Raw genomic sequence first — 18,823 nt, 5'->3', positions numbered from 1 at the left:
TATATTTGTAGTTCTTTGCATGCCCCCGACTAGAAATTGGCGCTAATTTGCATGCGCCCTCCGAGAATTGGTATACTTTGATGAATTTTAACTATAAATTTTAACTAGCAAACCACTCCTAACTATAAATTTTAAGTATAAATTTTCATTCATCACTTCAACCATTAATTAAAAAAAGTTTACAAAGTTCTAGAACAACGCTCTATTTGTTCAGATCTGAATGCATATTGTCTACGAAAATATTATATTCTATCTTGTGTTAAGGTGTCCATTTTGGACCCTATTACATCATATTCGAAAAATTTACTTGTAAACATACCATAGTCACCACTCTCATGTTGTTGAGGTATGAAAGCATCTCGGTGTAGAGTCCAACGATCAATTAGAAGATTATGAGACTCCATGACCGCACCAGCAATAAGTAGACTAGGAAAGTTTTCGCACACTGATCTCATTTCACGTTCCAAGCCTGCATCCGAATGTAATGCGATCAATGAATCAAACACGATTAATTCTCTGACCTGGAAGTTTGCACAAAGAAACACTCAGTGCATCCCATAGAGGTTGAAAGGCATGTAAACAGCATCGACGTTGCTCTAAGCTACATCGTAGTCAGTGTGTTTACCATGAACGTACTTTAATACGTTTATCGCCTTTCTCCAATCGATAGTATGATGATCACATCTTAGGAAGTTCTAAAGCAACGAGAAAATCAGAAGATGATGAGTGCATGCACCTATGGCCTAATATATTGTGTAACTATAATGTCAGATAACGTACCATAACTACAATGTCAACTATAGCAAATTTTTGACGACACAAGCCTGGTTGTGCTTGCATTTTCGTTTTTATGAACATAAATAATGTGTCTATTACCTGCACGATAAGAGTGTTTAATTAAATAGGGACACATATACACATACGAGAATCTACATTAAAGGTTATATACCTCGTCATTCATTCATTGGGACGGTATTAACAGACTATTAAACCATTTTTTATCCATTTGAGCATATGCATTCCTCCGAATCATCGCAGGAGGGTCTACGTTATCCATCCACTTTTGAAATTTAATGTTAAGATCTTCAGGTATGTCAACGAGGGGATCGTACTTCTGATGCATTTTTTGCCTCTTCCCATACTTACTTGTGTCCTTCTACAGTGTAGTTAATTTCCAAGAAATTTTCATCATTCAACCACCACGACCTTTTATTACATTTACATTTTTCATGTCTTGTGAACTTATATTGACAACCTACATAATAAAATTTGTAGTGAACTTATAAGAAAAGTGTTGTTCGATCAACCTACACAATGATGGCTACACTTCTATGTCAATTATAGAGTTATTCAATCAAATAGATAATAAAATTTCAATTATTATTCATAATTACAACAATAAGAGGACAAAGACGATAAAAACAAACTAAATAGGAAAACCAATTATTATTCCAAATTTCATACTAAATAGGAAGACATAGACGATAAGAACATACAACAAGGATCATGACGATATATCCTAACTTCTGAATGACAATATTACATCAATAGTTTTGGTCATTAACTTCTCAACAAGGTCATACCTCGTCCTTCCATCCATCAATGGCGGACCCTTCAACTACAACATCGTCACTTGGAATGGCCATAGGTACAATATCACCACCTACAACACCTACAGCTCCAGGAGAATGACCATCCCTATCACCATCGTTGCCCACAGCATGATCACTCGTACCTCCATGGTCCCCATCTCTAGTGCAGTCAACGTCTTTTCCCTGCATGCATAGTTATTAGACACATTTTCCCAGCATGCTTAGTTATGAAGATAACATACAAGAGGCATTATAATGGTATATCCTTAATTTTGATAATCGTCGCAAGTACTTCTTAATGTTTTTTAGGTCACGTTCCAAACTTTCCACGCTACGATCAAGACATTTGACAAGCTTAATCAATTTGCGGTACTTCTTTCATTTCTTCTGGGACTTCCCGTCATGTCTTTGTTGATTATCACTGTCATCAACCTCCTTAGTGTTCGAAGGTCCAACAACATCGCCATCATTTGTGGGTAGAGGTAGTTCTAGTTATGCTGGTGGTGCAGGTAGTGCAGGTGGTGCAAGTGGAGGGATGAGTGGCTCCATAACACAATTCATAAAATGAATCTCCTCCTCAGAAGGAACGAGTCCCAATGTAATCCTCACCTACAAAAAATTGTAATCATGAATAAATAAACTAGGAAGCTATAATCATCAAAATAATTCTAACTAAAAAACTTAAAAAGGAACATACTGCATCTGACCCGAAGACTTCGTTTTTAATCACTTCATATGGAGGAGAATGTGAGCACGACCATCTCAAAATGCGTGGTATTGCATTGTCATTCAATCTGTTTGCAATGCGTTCAGATAATGATGAAATCGTTTCATATGCCCATACCTATATGAAATGTAAGTGTATATCAGTGGTGTACTTTTATGAATATTCATTAAATCAAACTAATTAAGTTACCTGAAAAGCATGGGGAAACCCGTAAAGAGTGTAAGTCTGTTGTTTTCCATCTGCATTGCCCTTATAAGCCCGTGCTTTATCTTTCAATCCTTGTTTGAATTGTTTAATTGTAATGGAAATTTTTTTTTTTGCTCCAGTCCTCATTACAAAATCTATTCTAATCGTCTATGATCGCTAAATTTTCAAAAATCCATTTCCTTTTTCCTCTCTCTACCCATCATAGCAAACTCAATAAAATAAAACAATGCAATTTTCACTGCATCAAAATCGTTTTCAAACTTAAGACTTGGAAAAATAGAGTCCAACTCGTATGCCTTCATGCCTTCATTATCGTTTAGATATTTAGCTCTAAGTCTAACAAAAGAATTTTCTCCCTTCACATTTCTAGTTTGATGTTTTAGTCTTGTGATAAGGTTAAACTCTACTTGGTTGAAGGATACTTATTCCTCATAAGATTAAAGCTAATAACATCTCTCCTAGGTTCCTCTACCTCTCAAAGAAAAATATAATGAATTAGTGGTCCATTGAAGATGATGTTTGTGTCAAGGAGATGACCAAAACATGTTTGTCTAAACATGGCTAATTGTGTCGGAGATAGTTTTCTCTTAATTTTAGGGATAGTCTTTCCTATATGAGAACAACATGAAAGGGTTGCAGGAAAATGGTCATTATGATGAACCTTCATATCAAGTTCCATTTTAACCTACATTTTTCATGAAATAGATAAATTATAAGACAACACATCATGATCATCAATGCATACTGAAAAAAATAAAAAATTATATATAAATATAAATAAATAAAAAAACCCTCCCCCTACCCGGTCAAATACCCAGCCGGGTCGAGACCGGGCCAAATTCCATAAACTTGGCTTACACAGCCCACTCCCATGCTACTTGGTCCCATACCCGACCAGGCTGAGACTGGGCCAAATTCCAAAAACCTCGCTTACACGACCCGCCCCCATGCTACCCGGTCCAATACTCGCTAGGCCAGAACCGGGCCAAATTCCATATGTAAACATAGTTCTCGGCCCGGTCACATACTCGATTCAAGTCGTTTGAAGCCCGGTCGGGCGCTACCTACACCTACCCGGTTTTGCCCCCTTCCCCCTCGTCCTTTCCTCTCCTTACCACCCATATCCGGTCGAAATACACATACGGCCCGACCGGTCTACCACTGGGTGCAATCTTCCTCAAATCTACCCTAAATCTTCCTCAAATTTCTCCGCCCAGTCACAATGGTATGAAGCCCGACCGGGTAAGACCGATTTTCAGAAACTCATTTTTAGGCTCAAACTTATTTAGAAAACGCCGAACATGATGTTTTTAGGGAAAAAAAATAATATTCAACATAGATCTAACATAGATTTCAAATATTCACACAAGAACATCTAACATAAACTAACACATTGAGTGAAAAAAAAATGAAAATCCATACCTTAGTTGAAAATCCCAAATGATCTTTAATGAAAAGGAGAATGACAAGGAAATGTAGAATGGGAAGAGTGAAATGGAAGGAGATTGAGGACTTTTGAAATGGAGAAAAGTGATCGAAAATGAAAAAGAAAAGTGAGGACTTGGAGGGTTTGAGTGAGTTTTGAAATGTGAAGGATATTAGGGTAATTTTCATTAATTTTCAAAATTGTAGGGTCAAAAAAACAAACTTTTTAAAAATGGTCCAAAACTCAAAACCAAAACTTGAAAAGGGTTATTTTTGTCAATTACCCAAAAAAAATTAATTTTTTTTCAAACTATCAATTCATTTGAAAAGAACTAGAGTTGGTATACAATTTGGAAAAACTACACAATATATTATATAGATCTCAGTATTTATTCCGGAAAAATAAGGGAATTTCTAATGGGTGGCGAATCCAAAATGTATAATTAGGAGCATACCTTCAATATATGAAAAATTGTAGATATGGAAAAATTCTTAAATTTAAATTTTCGTTTATTCCGTATTCTAATTTTTCCCTTTTAATAAACTCATGTCTCTTGGTATATCGGTCAACTAATATACCACATCTAATTACTCACTTTCATTTTTGTGTTTACTACCTTTTTTTTTTTATTCCTTTTGTAGTTTTTTTTTTCTTGTTAAAAATATATAATAGGCCGAGAAGATCCAATCTTAAGCTCAGAGAAGATCCAACCTTAAGCTCACTAACACTTATACTCATTTTGACAATTTGGACATATTTAGAACAACTAGAGAAAAAAGCATTTTTTTTTAAAAAAAAAATGAAACACTTAAGTAACTAGTCATTTTCAACTGTGTATCAATAGTATATCAAGTGCATCAAGTGTATCAGATGTATCACATGGGTTGAGCTTATTTTTTTTTACTATTTTTACTATTTTTGCAATAATTTGAGCTATGGGCCTAATTTTTTAAAGTATTTTGCCAAATCTGCAAGAAGCTCATAAAATAATACCGATATTTTATATATTTGGGTTTTCTCACTAAAATCTATATTAACATTGAGATTCTATATATTTCTCAATTCTCACCTATTTTTTTAAGCAAAATTTCATCTTCCAAAATTTAAAAATGGCAATGCAATCATCTAAAATCCCTTTGGAAAATAAAAATCCATTTTGATAATTGGTAAATCCATTTGAAAATGTTTGGAAATTTTGGTAAATCCATTTGCAAATTCAAAAATTTAGATAAGTGGAAAAGAAATTGGTTGAAAGATTTGAAAAATTACTCAAAATTTAATATAAGATTTGATAAAGATAACAGAAAATTTGGAAAGATATAAGACTTGATATAAAATTTGGAAAGATAAAATAATATTTTGAAAAAATTAGTAGAATCTTGGTTTAATATTGAACGAGATTTATCATACCTCGCCCCAGATTACCTTACATGAACCTATGATGGGTTGTGACGACAGTAGACTCCGAGTGTGCAATGGAGCCTAGCGTCAAACTTCTTATTGAACTTGAAACTTAACTTGAATTAAAATCCAATACCCACAGAATTCAACAATCACTAAAACTTCATGCTTGGCTACATGTCACAACAATTGATGAGTCGAGTAGCAACTTCTTATCAGCTAATTTCCATTGAAACTCAAGAGCAACTTGGTGGTGGTGGGGGGTGGGGGAAGGAATAAAAAAAAAAGAATGAACTAAAAAGCCTAGTGACTGGTCTACTTATATGAAAATAATTTGGGAAATTCATCATTATTTTAAATAGAAATTTAAGTTCCGAAAATAGATTTAAAACATGAGCAGTTCAAAATCTTGTAAGAGTTATTACATGTAGAATATCATAAACATATTATTGTAAACGTAAATATAAACTATAAATCGATGTAAAACATGAATAATTCAAAATCTTAAGAAAATTATCACATAAACAAAATCACGAGCATTTTCTTGCAAACATGAACACGAACTTGTAACAACCTTCACTGAACCTGTACCGGAGCGTGGTTATACTATATATGGAGGAACTCAACGTATATAGCAGAGAAACATGGTGATACTATACACCGAGCAAACTCAAGATGCGTAGTAAAGCAAACATGGTCATACTATACACCGAGAATCTCAAGATGTATAGCAGAACAAACATGGTCATGCTACTTCCCCTTATAGAATCTCAAGGTAAATAGCAGAGTGTTAAGAGTACTTCCTAACAAGAATAAGTTCTGAATATATTGAAATATAACTATGAAGAAATACAAAATAAACTCAAGTATAAGGTACTCGGAACCTCCCTCTTGAGTGTCCTCACCTATGCCCTAGATTACTCCACAGACTCACTTCCCCTTCACTCACATATACTCTCCATTTGTTTATAACAAGTAGTAACTACCCTTATATAATAACTACCTGTAATTACCTATCTATCTAATTACCTTTATACCCTTCAACTAACACTGACTAACACCATACTAAATATTAGTATCCAATATTACCCCGTCCTTCAAAGACACCTTATCCTCAAGATGTGCTTCCATAATCACAAAAATGGGCAAATTTTTTATTTAACAAAACAAAACCCCAACAGTCTGTTCTTCAATCTTGGACAAGGAATTCTTCCCTTCAGCTTTGGAAAGCTCTTGGTTCCAATTGGTTCTCTTGACTTCAGCCCATAGTCTAGAATCATCTTTCTTCGACCCATAAAGCAACCCAAAAACATAAGCTCCCTTCTTCCTCATCTTTTAACATGTGTTGAGCCCCACATTTGGAAGAAAATTGTTCCACTTGAGCAACAAAAAAATCTGCCCTAAATGACTTGCAAAGCAAAACAAGAATTAGGCTTTTTTTTTACAAAATATCAGCCCATAAATCGAACTAAAACTAATGCTGCCTCTTTTACAATCATTTTTCATGGAATTAAATCCAAAGAACAATGTAATTCTCGAGATCTCAAATTCTAACCAATCAAAACCATTAAAAAAGATATAATTTTTATAAATATATCAAAAGAATAATTATATCAATAATTCAAAAATTAAAGGTTATCAACTATGCAACATTTCCTTTCTTAGATTCAAGCAAGTCATATTAGTTGCTCCAATTTGACTTAATTCTTTATTTAAAGTCCAAGCAACAATTGCTTTTTGAAACGTACCTACAAAGAAAGCTCAACCAAAAGCTTTTGATACCCATTTATTGAGTCCTTCATTGTTAGTAAGGATTTTGGAACTCATTTCGAATTAGTTCTAATATTACAAGCATTTACTTTTGGCAAATAACAAGTTTGATATTTATGACCAATTTTGCCACATGAATAACGACATTCAACATTAGGCAAGGATTTTTTTTTTCACAAATTGATTTTGCACCTTATTTCTATTCAAGTAATTTTTGTTAGGAGTATTTTCTAATTTAAAACAATTTGGTCTAATATGATCTCTAACTCTACAAAAATGATAAGTAGGCACAAACTTTCATGGTCATTCACAAAATTCACATTATGAGCACATATTGATTTTCCATGAATATGTTTAATTTTCTCTTGTTTTGGCACAAATATGGTTTTAACAAATTTAGGCACATTAGACAAGGCCTCTTGAGATAAACAAAGGATGCTTTTAACAAAAGTAGTACTCTTACAAGTACACAAACAATAAATTTTAAAAACAAATATCGCAATTAATTTCATGTAATTGTAAAATTAAAGTAGTATAGGGATAGAGAAATTAATGCTAGGAATTTTTATAGTGGTTTGGTCAAACTTGGCCTACATCCACTTCCCAAGCTCCTCTTGGGTATGTCACTACAAACTTAATTCTTTCCACGATTTATAATCGAACCGCTACAACGTTCCTTTTATAGGTGCAAGAACAAACCGTTACGACTCTTTTTTCGGGATAAAGAGCAACCCTTACAACAATTTGAAAAAATAAAGAGTACACTTGACAAACTCTCTACAGGAATGGATTTAAAAATTTTAGCTCATAATTATTCAATCCTCACGACATAAAATAACTCTATGAAGAAGAAGATTAAAAGAAGAAAATTGAAGCTTAGAGATAAAATAACAATGTTGGCTTTGAGTTATGGAGGATTGAAAATATAGTGTAAAATTGTTGTTGAAATTTGGGGAAAAGATGGGTTAGAGGGAAAAAATGTTGGAAACCACCTTTAATTTTGGCCACTTTATCTTGGAAAAGAAAAATCAATTGTGAAGATTTTGAACTTAACTAGTCGTTAGACACAAACAAAAAATAATATAATAATATATATTTTTTAAATCATTTCTTTTAAATTTGGGGAAAAGATGGGTTTAAGTCATGTGTCAAAAACTAGCCGTTAGATACAAACATAAAATAATATTAAATTTATTTTCTTAAATCTCAAAAGCTCACCATGTGTCCTTTCTCTCATGTTCTAAGTGGTACCTTTCAATTGGTCTATTTTGATGAGAAAAATTCTATTACGTTCAACTCGAGATTTTTTCGTTAAGCTTCGGCTATATTTTTTTCATTTGAGCTCCGATTTGAGTGATTCAAATTGCATTGAAATCTTTATTCTTAGATCTACGTAATAGACTATTCAAAATACTAAAATTGTTGGTGAATAAATTCATGTTTGTTATCATCAAAATATTAATTAATTAATTAATTTGAGATCAAGGGTCAAAAAGCCAACACCTCTCGCGTCTCTTCTTGGCTTCTTCTCCCTCACTTCGTTTCTTTTGTTTTCTATATCTACATTCTCCTCGCTCTCGATCTTCAACTTTTTTCCTACTGTTCTTGTTCTTTTTTCTCTTTCTCATCCCCCTTCTCCTTCTCCTTCTCCTCATTCTTTCTCCTCATCCTCTCTGTTGAATCAAAGATGAAAGTTGGAGTGTGAATGAGAGCGAGAGGAAGAAGCAAGAACGGGAATCTAAATGAAGAAAAAATTGCACATTTGATCAGGCAAAAAGATCTAAGAAGTGAGAGGAAGGAGTGAGAAGCGAGATGAAGGAACGAGACTTCATGATAAGGTTAGGCTCTCGCGTGTGTTTTGTGATCAAATGGGTACTTTCATACGTGGTAGATGTCAACCAAAAGTCATTTTTTATTATTTTTTAAAATTGCGCCAAATTTTAGTTGCGCAAAGGGACAATCTGTACAAAATTTCCAATATGGTTAATTTTCCCTTTTTTAATGCTTTTTATTTACTTGAATTCTATTAGAATTTATCGGATTCTAAACAAATCATTTAAAATCTAAAATTAACTTTCCAAAATTATAAAGACAAAATAGTAAAGAGATGCTTTCTTTTCCTTTGTCGTGGGCATCCGAATAGTAAAACTTAATTTAAGTTATTTGAAATCATTTTGGTTTTGATTGGATATAGAAATTTGAAATCATTTTCTTTTTAAAATTTATAGAAATTGAAATCATTTTGTACAAATTTTGTGAGCAAACAAAGCTTCAAGTTATTCTCTTAGAATTAATTAATTCTATATACTGCCCACTTTTTTGTTTTGTTTTTTCTATTTACATCTGCGCAGGGAAACCACTAAATCTTTTTACTTAGGACTGTTTGTCCGAGTGGGTAATTATTGTTGGAATTTGTGCCATAAAGTTCCATTGTTAATTATTTAATGTAGTATTAATTATTAAATATGCAATGATGAATGATCTAATACATTAAAAATCCAAGATTATTTCATAAGACTTGAACAATATGTAATTAACATACAAATAAATCATGTTCAAGTAATAACATAAAGGGTTCATAGTATATGAATAAAGTTGGGTGTCTTATCTTAGTAACATTATATATACGACTCACTTTGTAATTGTTATAAATGATGTGATCCAAATTGTTTATGTGAAGACATGTGATTGGGAGTATTTTGTACGAAGAGTTTGTATAAGACTAGACCTGAAATAATTAATCTCTTTTTGGAACTCCGTCAATTAAATAGATTAATATTTCATAGGATGATCATATGTAACTTGATCTGAACTTTGAGTGAATTATGAAACCCTGTCTATTAGGATTGGTTCTTGATTTGCATGGGTGAGAATGACCCAAGTCGCTAACCCAATAAGTCTACAATTTTGGAGACTTGACCGAATAAGGGGCTAGGAACGTAACTTCACAAGATGAAATTCATTCCTTCCTATTTATGGTAAGTAGATGAGAAGTTCCCTAAAGTTTTAACTTGAGACTTGAACAATGGGACTTCACTCTCTCACTGGTCCGAGAGGGAATTGATTTACGGTTGGACCATAAACAAACTGTTCACTAGAGAATTAGTGGTACTTAAGGATTAAGAGGTAATTATAGAGGTAAATCAGACAATTGACCCAGCTATAATTACGAACAACCCGTGAAGGATCAACATATGTGTAATAGTTATATCCATGGACGCAACATGTTCTACAGTGCATAAGAATGCAACTATGGATCTATAGTGGTTGGCCCCATAGTTAATGAATGTTGATTAATTTCATTAAAGAGTTAATTAATTAAATCTCAGACCATTAGAGGTTATAATTTGTATGTTCATTAGGCCCCCTTGCTAGCTCACAACGGATTAACAAGGACCAATGTGTTGAAAAAATAATTTGAAGTGTTCAAATTAATTTAGGGAATAATATGTTGATTGATACAATTAATATAATGCATATAGATACATTTTAATGTATAGTTAATTATGAATTAAACTATGTAATATGGGAGATGTAATGTATTTGAATGTGATTCAAATAACAAATTAATATGAATAAGATTCATATTAAAGCTATAGGTTAACAAATTAATATGAATAAGATTCATATTAAAAACTTTAGATTATGAGAAAAAAAATATTTGAATATGATTTAAAGATTATTTATTTGATTAAATATGAGATATTTAATTAGATTAGTTCATTAATTTTATTAAATTAAATTGGTTTAGATTTAATTAAAATAACTCTCTTGAGGGAGTGGTAGAGAGAGAATAAGTGGAAAGTTATCCACCTCATGTAAAAGGTAGAGAGTTTAGTTCTTCTCTACAAGTTTTGAATTTTACTCTCTTCTCTAAAAAAAATTCATAATATAGAATAGAATTATCTGAGAAAAAAATTCATTCTCTTAAAAAATCCCTTGATCTCTCAAAAGAGGCTTCTACAAGTCGGTCTTTGTCAGAGTCATAGCAAGGAAGGCTCTATGGAGACGTCTCTAGTGTTGAAGGAGATCAACAACCATGGAGAATAAGGTTGGAGAAGATATGAAGATAGTCTTCAAAGGTATGTTTCTCAAAACCTCTAATTTTATGCTTAACCTGTATTATACAATATGTGAGATGTTCTCGCTTCCGCTATGAGATTCAAATGGTCATTTTTTATAGGGACAATGACCCTCCAACTACCTCTACAATGATATGATATTGTCCACTTTGGGTATAAACTGTCATGGTTTTACTTTTGGTTTCACCCCAAAATGCCTCATACCAATGGAGATAGCCATCCTCCCTTATAAATCGATGATCATCCTCTTATTTAACTAATGTGGGATTTTGGTCGCATTTTGAACAAGTTTCACATTTGCTGTGTGAATGCCTAATAGTATTACAGTAGTGCTTGATGCCTAAGAATTTGTGGAGCAAATTTTGGTTTTCAGGGTGGATTATGGATGCTACATTCACGTATGATAGGATGGTGGCTTGATTGAAGACAACTTGTCCAGATTTTCTTAAAAGTTAAAGTTACCTTTTGTCCATGCCCAACTTGAGAAAATTCTTGACTTAGCTAAATTTCTTGAGATTAATATGAATTACACTACAAATATGGAAGATATTGACCCCCACTTTTGTTCATCCACTATAAATTGGCTAAAGATAATTAGAATTTCCCTGTCATCGTGTCTGATTTTATGCTGTTTGAAAATTTTTGTGGTTGGTTTCTTAAAATGCTCTTATACTGGTCATCTTTGGGTAAAACTAGAGTGCTTAAGAAATATTTCTTGTGCTCTTTTGGGCCATTTTAATTGAAGGAAACAATGTGATTTTAATAATAAATAGAGGATCTCTTATAGTTTTAGTGATCTTGTCAGTACACGGCCTCTAGTTGAAGTGCTTTACAGAAGGTGTTTTTGTGAATGTGAATAGATAAAAAAATAAAGAATACTAAGTTTACGTGGAAAACCCTAGAACATGGAGAAAAAACCACGATAGAAAGTCTCTTTTTATTATTTTAACCTAAAACGAAAGTTACAAGAGAAGCCATATTTATAGGCTCTAGCAAGCCCTAATACAAAAAAGGAAATAAACCTAAAAGTAAAATACTAAAATACCCTCGGGGTTATAAACTATCAACAAAGCCTCTTATTTCTAACACTCCCCCTCAAATTGGGGCATAGATATTAATCAGACCCAACTTGCTAACACATGAGTCAAAACTCTGCCTGAGTAACCCTTTGGTGAGAACATCAACAGCTTGTTGACTAGATGGAATATACAGAATACAAATATTGTCATTGTCTAGTTTCTCTTTTGTAAAGTGTATATCAATCTGCACATGTTTCGTTCTATCATGTTGTACAGGATTATTGGCTATGCTTATAGTCGCTTTATTATCACAATAGAGCTTCATAGGTAAAACACTGTCTTGGTGAAGATTAGACAGAACTTTCTTCAACTAGATTTCTTCACAAATTCCCAAACTCATAGCTTTGTATTCAACTCAACATTGCTTCTAGCAACAATACTTTGCTTCTTACTTCTCCAAGTAACTAGGTTACGCCACACAAAAGTACAGTATCCAGAGGTAGACTTTCTATCAATAACTTCGGTATAAGCCTCAATGCATTTCTTGTCAATTTTCTTGAACATCAGACCTTTACCCGGAGAGCTTTTCAAATATCTCAGAATTCGATTCACAACTTCCATATGTTCTTCGTAGGGTGCCTGCATAAACTAACTAACAACACTTATAACAAAGGAAATATCTGATCTAGTGTGAGATAAGTAAATCATCTTTCTCACTAGACGCTAATACCTCTCTTTATCAACAGGAACTTTGTCAACAGAATCTCTCAGTTTCGCATTGAATTCAATAAGAGTGTCAGCAAGTCTACATCCAGTCATACCTATTTCTTTTCACAGATCAAAAGTGTATTTATGTTATGAAGCAGAAATCCCTTCTCTTGATCTTACCACCTCAATTTCAAGGAAATACTTTAGATTACCTAGATCTTTGATCTCAAACTCGTCAGCCATTTTCTTTTTTAGTCTGGCGATCTCACCAGTATCATCTCATGACAAGACAATATCATCTACATACACAATTAAAACAGTAATTATCCCAGATACTGACTTTTTTTTTTTGTAAACAACATGTGATCAGAGTATCCCTGAGTGAAACCTTGGGACTTAAAAAAGGTAGTAAACCTGTCGAACCACACTCTCGGGGATTGTTTCAAACCATACAAAACTTTCTGAGTTTACAAACCTGATGATCAAACTGAGCTTCAAACCTTGAGGGAGGGCTCATATAAACCTATTCTTCTAATTCTCCGTTCAAAAATATATTTTTTACATCAAGTTGATGGAGAGGCCAGTATTTATTAATTTCAATAGAAAGAAGAACTCAGACCGTGTTTAACTTCGCTAACAGGGGAGAAAGTCACGGAATAATCTATTCCATAAGTTTGAGTAAACCCTTTTGCTACAAGTCTGGCCTTGTACCTGTCTAAAGTTTCATCTAATTTATACTTCAATGCGAACATCCACTTGCACCCAACTGTTTTATTCCTTTTAAGAAGAGTTATAAGGTCCTGAAGGAAATCAAACACGAGGATTTTCATGAGCAGCAGAAGGGATCGTTCCAAATTTCATTCGAATTGAACACAAAACAATTACAGTCTGAACGGAAACTAACAGGTCATGCAAATACAGAAATTACAGCATGCTAAATGATGATACAAGGGATAGAGGATGCATACCTTTGAAGAACCATTCTTTAAGAATCCCTCGATCAATCTTCAATAAGTTCAACATAGCCCTTAAACGCAACGAACAGAACACAACATGAACACAACGAACATAGCCTCCACGAAATCAATCAAGTCCCACTCGGTTCACGAACTGAGTAAAGACAACACCACAATGGTTACCTTGGTATTCTCAGTGTAAGAATCCAGAAGTTGTGGGATCTGTATGATCTTGGCTTGAGGAAGAGACTAGAGGTCTACAATCGAGTAGACGATCGAGCAAGTGAGAGATAAGATGTTGTCTATCGTATAGCGATGTACTCGATCGTTTAGTAAATGGCAGCCTATCGTATAGACTTAGCCACTTGATCGTGTAGCTACGATCAACTGAATGACTATCGTATAATCAAAGGTGCATGATCGAGTCTCTGCCAACCCTATCGCTTAGTGAAACTCTTTCACCTGATAGCTTATTCGTGAGTACTTTGTGAATGAGGTAACTGCTAATTTTAGGAAAATAATTTTCCTTTTTATCTCACGGTTACCATAAAACCACCAATAACCTTCCACTCAATTGGTTACTAAAGAAAAATAAATTAATAATCATATAATTCATATATTATAAATAAATATGATAACCAACTTATCATATTATATTTATAACCTATAGTTATAATATTTCATCTCATGAAACATACAAATCATAGTTCTTTTTCTATTTTATGGTACTTAATGTAAATCATACGTACATTAATTCCTCCACTTGATGTATCTCATACATCACATCAATTATATCATATATAATTGAAGTTCCTCTTGTTAATTTGAACACTTCAAATCAACCCCAAAATGATTCTCAACTTGAATCCATTGAGCTACCAAGGGAAACTTATGAACCTGTAGCTTGAAGCTTCAACGGTACGTGAATAGCTAACTAAACTCTTTAGTCACGAGATCCACCATCCGTTAACTGCCGGGCACTTTACTAAAGACTGACAGCTGCACTCTTCTTACTACAGATATATTTTTGTGTCCATATTAACCAGACAACAGTGCGATAACTCTTCACAGATCGCTCATAAATACAGCTGGGCCAATCTACTGTTTTGCCCTTGTAGTTACATCTAACTCTTTAAGTACCACTGATTCCTCTAATGAACAATAAGTCATAGTCCTACTATGACTGGGTCCTCTCTTCCAAAGAGAGGATGTGGCCAGTATGTTCAAGACCCGGAATCAGCCCTTAAGAGGGCAATATATCTACTTACCCCTGCTTTGGGGAATGAGTGAATTTCGTCTTGTGTAACTGAGTTCCCAGCTCCCGAATCAGACAAGTCCCCAAAAAGGTAGGCTTGTTGAGTTGACAATCTGACCACTCTCACCCATACTAATCAAAGGACCGCCCTCATAGGTAGGAGTTCCCAAAATACTCAGGATTAAGGTCATGTCACCTATGGTCATTTTAGTGAGATGTAAGTCTCAATTATCAACTACGTTATATAAAGAGACTAATCATCTCGTGGTCCGGTCTTATACAAACTCTTTGTATAGAACACCCCCACTCACATGTCTCCACATGAATGGTCAAGATCAGACCATCTATAGTAGTTCACAACACATGTAAACCTCTACAAAGCGGGCCGTATTCGTAGTGTCGCCAGGATAAGGTATCCCTCCTTTATCCTTATACTATAGATCTTTTAGGTTATTACTTAAGGTATGATTCACTTTTATATATCATATACATGCTTAAGTTTACATACAATAACCACAGATCTTTATTTATTAGATATGAGTAAATGAAAATAAAATAACTCTTATTTTATTAATAACAATGTGTACAATGTTTACAAACTACGAGACTCCAGGAGAATTAGGACACTAATCCCAACAGCTCTACTCGCATGTCTCCACATGAACGATTTTGGATCACGTTGGTATCAGTATACAATGTAGGTTGCATCCATAATGTCCCCAAGATGAGATACCCAATCTCATCCATATACTTATAGACCTTTCTGGCTATATACTATAACTTGATCCTCTTTTATGTCTCACATAAAATTACAGTATTCATACTATAGCCATGGATTCTTTTATTGGAATTTTATTACATAATGCAATTTCAATAACACTTTTATTGAATAAATGCTTCAATAATACTTTTATTGATAAATAGAATATGTTTCCATGATTACGAGCTGCGAATTTTAGGATATTCCCAACAAAACTTCCCCTAGTCCATATGACCCGCAATTCATTGGGTGGGATGCTGAAAACTCCATGGTTATGAGTTGGCTTGTCAATTCCATGGTTGAAGACATCGACTCTAATCACATGTGCTACTCTACTGCCAAGGAATTATGGAATAGTGTAACTTAGATGTATTCTGATTTGGACAACCGGTCACAAGGGTTTAAGTTGAACATGAAATTAGAAGATATACGACAAGGAACTAACTCAGTTACACAATACTTTCACTCCCTAAAACGGATTTGGCAAGACCTTGACCTTTTTGATACATATGAGTGGAAGTCTACAGAGGACCAAAAACACTATAGGAAAACTGTTGAAGATGGTCGTATTTACAAGTTCCTTGTCAGTCTCAATATTGAGTTTGATAAAATTAGAGGTAGAATACTTTGAAAAGCTACTCTTCTAACTATTAATGATGTTTTTTTTCTGAAGTTCGCAGCGAAGAGAGTCGTAGAAATGTTATGATCGACAAAAAACCTATTGATTCAATTTAACCTTGAAGATAATTTTTGGGACACTTCATCTCTCCCAAACATTAGTGGTCCTAAAATTATGAATTCTATTCCTTCGATGCCAAGTGTGGACAGTTCTTCTTTAAGGGGAGAAAGACTACAAAATGATTCAACAAGTCAAAATCCTGAACTTCAGGTTTAGAAGAAACTCAACTCAAAGAGTTTGAGATTAAATAGTTAACTTATCATAGGACCAATCAAATACTCTGATGAATGATCCTGAAGATCTAGGTATTAGACATTCTACTCCTATTTCTCCTAGTTCTTCATTTCCTTCTAATTCTTTATCTGATATCTCTGATCTTGACATTCCGATAGCCCATAGAAAAGGTATTCGTCAGTGCACTAAATACCCTATTGTAAACTACCTCTCTTACCATAGATTGTCTGATAATTATAGAGCTTTCACCTCTAGGATAACAACTCTATTTGTGCCAAGGAATATCCAGGAAGCCTTGAATGATCCGAATTGGAAATTAGTAGGTATGAAAGAGATGAATGCTCTAGAAGAAAATGGCACGCGGGAAGTTGTTGAGCTTCCAAAAGATAAAAAAATAGTGGGATGTAAATGGGTTTTTGCTATAAAGTGCAAAGCTGATGGGAATATTGAAATATACAAAGCGAGGTTGGTTGCTAAAGGCTTTACACAAACCTATGAGATTGATTATCATGAAACATTTGTCCCTGTTGCAAAAATTAATTCCATTAGAGTTTTGTTATCTATTGCAGTTAATTGTGAGTGACATCTTTATCAGCTTGATGTAAAAAATGCCTTCCTTAATGGTGATCTCGAAGAGGAGGTTTTTATGAACTTACCACCAGGGTTTGAAGCCAACCTTGGAACCAACAAAGTTTGAAAGTTAAAGAAGTCTCTCCATGGTCTTAAGTAATCTTCTAGAGCATGGTTTGGGGGTTTTGAGAAAGCAGTGACAGGTTATGGTTTGTGTCAGAGTCAAGTAGATCACACCATTTTCTACAAACATACTAGCCATGATAAAATGGTTGTTTTAATAGTTTATGTTGATGATATCATTCTTACAGGTAATGATGAAGCTGAGATGAACAACTTGAAAGGCAAACTGGTTAATGAATTCAAAATTAAAGACCTGGAAACCTTAAAATACTTCATAGGGATGAAATTTGCTAAATCAAAACATGGTATCTTTGTTAATCAAAGAAAATATGTCGTTGATTTACTCAAAGAGACGGGTTTACTTGTTTGTCGTACAACAGAAACTCCTATTGAGCCAAACATAAAATTGCAAGTTGTAAAGGATACAAAGATAAAAGACAAGGAGAAATACCAGAGACTCGTGGGAAGACTTATTTATCTATCCCATACTCGTCCAGATATTGCTTTTGCTGCCAGTATGGTGAACCAGTTCATGCATGCCCCAAGGCCAATCCACTTTGAAGCTGTCTACAAAATTCTAAGATATTTGAAAGGGACTCCAAGAAAAGGGATATTATTTAAGGAGAATGGTCATTTACAAGTGGAAATTTACACTGATGCTAACTGGGCAGGTAGTACCACAGACAGGAGATCAACTTCTGGCTATTGTTCCTTTGTTGGAGGTAATCTTGTTATATGGCGAAGTAAAAAACAAAGTGTGGTAGCTAGGAGTAGTGCTGAAGCAGAGTTCAGGGCTTTAACACATGGTATTTGTGAGAGCATATGGATAAAAAGATTATTGAAAGAATTGAAATTTATCCAGGTATCACCTATATGGGTTTATTGTGATAATAAGGCTACTATCTCTATAACACGTAACCCAGTCTTACATGATAGGACAAAACATATCGAGGTTGATAAACACTTTATAAAGGAAAAGATTGATATTGGAGTAATATGTACTACCTATCTCCCTGCAACCGAGTAAATCGCTGATGTACTGACAAATGGGCTTTAATAGAAGACATCTTTAAACCAACTTGAGGGGGAGTGTTGATTTATGCAAATATTTTATTTCATTTGATCTTATTTGTTGTAATTATTCCGTTAGATTCTATCATTTTCTGTCAATGTTTTCCTTATTTATTTATTTATTTATTAAGTTTGCATTCTATTTAAATTAGGGGCATTGTTCTCTTGTAAGTGAAAAATAATACATTTTACACAAATTTTATTATCGGAGATTTCTCTCCTTTTATCATTTAGGCTACATCA

This window comes from Benincasa hispida, chromosome 3 (assembly GCF_009727055.1).
Source record: "Benincasa hispida cultivar B227 chromosome 3, ASM972705v1, whole genome shotgun sequence".
Lineage (NCBI taxonomy): Eukaryota > Viridiplantae > Streptophyta > Magnoliopsida > Cucurbitales > Cucurbitaceae > Benincasa > Benincasa hispida.
Note: the sequence above shows the minus strand (reverse complement) of the source record.